We start from the raw sequence: 3,771 nt of genomic DNA, 5'->3' as shown, positions 1-3,771 counted from the left end.
AGGAGTTCACAAGCAGTAAAAAGCAAGTCTCTTTGCTTGAATAAAAATTAACTTAACCTGCCAATTACTTATCTAATGCCAAAGGTCAAAATATGCCATTGTGCTTCGCTGTCATTTCTAAAATATTATGTAAGCAGTTCTTGACTACAGCTTTACAGCTGGCTCTAAAAATAGGAAAAAAAAAAAAAAATCAGGCTCTGCTGGGAGCCTGTCAAACTCACACTGAAGACAGTGAGTCTTCCCAGCAATTTTTAAAGAGCTGTGAGCAGCCTGTGTGTGGAGGTGAGAGCCTGGCAGCAGGAGTCACGCAGCGCTGCTGGGCCAGCTCGCTCCAGTGCAGCTCTGCAGGGCTGGGAGCCCCTTGCTGCTGCTCACAGGTAACAGAGCCCTGCTGCTGCTGGCAGCTCTGTGCTCCCCTTCACCTGCTCCTGCTTATCCAGGGGGAGACTTCCCTCCGGCCACTCGGATTCCAAACCCCACACACAGAGCAATGCATCTCTCGGTATTTCACAATGAAAATCCCTGCCAGCGTTTCCTGGGGCTCTTTGCATCTTCACAGGCAGTACACACCCTCTCCATTCAATGGGAAAGAATACACGATTTTCACTGGATAAATCATGGGAACACTACATTCAGGAGACCCCTCACACAAAGGTCAGCCTTCCTTACACTCCCTCTCCCTGTAAGTCAGTGAAGGACACTTCTCTGGCTCTGCATCCAGTCAGGTCTAGGAGTTGGAACTCCATTATTTTAAACTGGCTTAGCTGTATCACTGACTTGTGCTCATCCCAACTCCAACTCTCCTCAAACTGCTGCAGTCTCTCAGATCTCCAGTCTTTGCTCTTCCACTGGACCTCCCTTTTCTGCCTGATTCACATTCCTTAGTTTCCAATAATCTCTTCCTCTCTCTGATGTTCACCTCCCTCAGAATGTGGCTCCTCTGCTGCACAAACATGTCCTAAAGTCTATGTTTAATGATGAACTAAAGATGTCCAATAACCCAGTACTGCAGACATAAGTAAAGAGAGATTTTGTGTTCCAAGGGTTTGCCAACACCTGTCTCGGTGGCCACTGGACATTCTCACACTGTTCCTCTGCATAAACAAGAGGACACTATTTCTGCATGTCTCATCTGCCCTTCAGTCACTAGTCACTGCAGGAGGTGAGTGGCAGTGCCAGAACTGCAGCTCTTCCATGGCTCAGGAGGCTGCAATCCTGAGGTCTGCCCAGCCTGTCTTTCTGCACCTACAGTAGTTGCATCACAACTACTTTCATGTGCCTCATGAGCTGCTGTTTTTCTCTGAAGAACAGGATTTTTGGTCAATGAGCCAGTCCTGAGGCACAGGACTGAAATCCCACTGAAATGTGCAAAGGAGTGAGAAATCTGCCCTGCATTAGCTATGAGCTAGAAGTTCATAGGTAATAAAAAAAGCAAATTAACCGTTATCCTCTTCTCAATTCCAGTCATATTAAGCAGCAAAAAAATGTTATTTATATGGACTAAATACTGCCGAGTCTCCAGAATCCTCTGAGTACTTGGAGCCTCATTGAAGCAATGATGCTTATCTCCTGACTCTGGTGGTGACTGAGCACTGAAAACACAGTTCCGTAGAGCAGCAGGAAACACTGCACCTTTCATGTGCAAATATGTTCTTTGCAGTCATCTAAGTTCTTCCAAGCGAGCTAATCTTTCTGTTCCTGCAGGAGGGCTCCTCGTGTCTGAAGGCATCTGACTAATTTTCACTTCTACTTATTTAGAGACTTGAGCCCATCTGCATTTACGGCCACCAGGTAGAAGCTGCTTTTTGTGCTACTGCAAGCACAGCGAAACTGTAGCAATTATTTAAGCAGATATAAGTCTCGGTATTGTGGTTTTCTTACACTCCTACTGGTGCTTATGTGATCCCCTTGCTCTGCCTAATGAAGCTCAGAGATTGCAGAGATGAAGATGCTTAGCCTGATCCTGATCTAGACGGCACAGGGAGTTAATGAATGCATCGGCTTTTGGGTTTGGGATGGGTTTGTTAAAATCGGTTTGTGGCTTACTTGGTTCCAAGCGTCTCCTCCACAGAAAACGTAGCACGGCACGGGAATACTTTACTATATTTTCACTAACTTGTGCCTCCTGTCCCGTGCCGGCCGGGCAGCGCCACGGGCATGGCCGGGCAGCCTGCGGGGGCTGCACAGCCCCGGAGCCCGGAGCATCCCCGGAGTCAGGAACATCCCCAGAGCCCGGCAGAGACCCCGAGCCGGTCACAGCCCCGGAGCCCGGCACATCCCCCGGAGCCCAGCAGAGTCCGGAATCAGGAACATCCCCGGAGCCGGGCACATCCCCTGATCCCGGCACATCCCCGGAGCCGGGCACAGCTCCCGAACCGGGCACAGCTCCCGAACCGGGCACAACCCCTGATCCCGGCACAGCTCCCGAGCCGGGCACATCCCCGGAGACTGCCACATCCCCGCCGCCCTCCGAGCGCGGCTCCGGCCCCGGGGAGGCGCCTTGGGCCGGGCCGGGCCGCCCTGGGCGGGGAGGGCGCTGGGCTCTGCCGCAGCCGCTGCCCGGCGCGTCCCCGGCCCCGCGGGTGCTCCGGTCGCAGCGCTCCCGGCTGGCAGCTCCCGGCGAGCGGAGCCCCGTCCGTCCCGCCCCGCTCCCGCAGCCCCGTCCCGCACTCACCCGCTGTTGCTCGCAGGGCTCCGGCCGCGGGGCCGCCTCGCACATCCCCGGGCGGCGCCGGGCGGAGGCGGCGGCGGCGGCGCCCCGAGCCGGCGGGTCCGCGCCCGCGGGGCCGGGGGAGGCGGCGCCGGCCGGGGCCGGGGCTGGGGCTGGGGCTGGGGCCGGGGCTGGGGCTGGGGCTCGCTCAGGCTGGCGGGGCCGTGCGGGGCAGCCCCCGGCGGCGCTCAGCGCCCGCGGGCAGCGGCGGGGCCGCGGGGCGCCCGCATCGGGACATCGGAGCCCGGGGCGCTGCCCGCGCCCGCCGCTCGCCGCCGATCAAAGCGGCCCTTGTCCGCCGGACGAGCAGTTCTGCGGCTGACCTGAAGGCTTCTTCCTCTTGGCGATCATAAAAATGGGATGGGGCAGGAAACAAACAAGCCCCCCCCGCCCCGTGCACCTCGCCAAGCCTCCCCCGGTCCGGGCAGCGGCGGGGCCGGGCGGGGCGGGAGCGAGCGCCGTGCCCGATGGAGCGGCCCCGGTACCCGGCACCTGCACTGCCCCCCGAGCCCGATGGAGCGGCCCCGGCACCCCGCACCCTGCACTCCGCACCCTGCTCTGCCCCCCGAGCCCGATAGCCCCGGTACCCGGTACCCGGTACCCGGCACCCCGCACCCGGCACTCCGCACCCTGCTCTGCCCCCCGAGCCCGATAGCCCCGGTACCCGGTACCCGGCACCCCGCACTCTGCACTGCCCCCCGAGCCCGATGGCCCCGGCACCCCGCACTCCGCACCCCGCACCCTGCTCTGCCCCCGAGCCCGCTGCTCATCGCTCAGGGCGCTTCAGGAGCGGCAGGGAGAGGATGCGCGGGGAAGGAAGGAAGGAAGATTAGCGGCTGCATGTCCGCGGCCCCGTGCCTGCCTCATGCACACTCATCGCCTTTGTCAAATTAATGCAGTCACAGACGCTCCGCAAGGTCTTACATCCCCAGTCACCCAGTGATTTCTCCTCGGGAGGGAGATAGCTGTGACTTCTTGCACGGAGAGGTAGCTCGGAGCTCTGACAAAACATTTCTCAGCCAAGTATCAAAAGATACTCGTTTCATTATTACAAAGTTTCA

This window comes from Oenanthe melanoleuca, chromosome 9 (genome assembly GCF_029582105.1).
Source record: "Oenanthe melanoleuca isolate GR-GAL-2019-014 chromosome 9, OMel1.0, whole genome shotgun sequence".
Classification (NCBI taxonomy): Eukaryota; Metazoa; Chordata; class Aves; order Passeriformes; family Muscicapidae; genus Oenanthe; species Oenanthe melanoleuca.
This window is presented reverse-complemented; position numbering follows the sequence as displayed.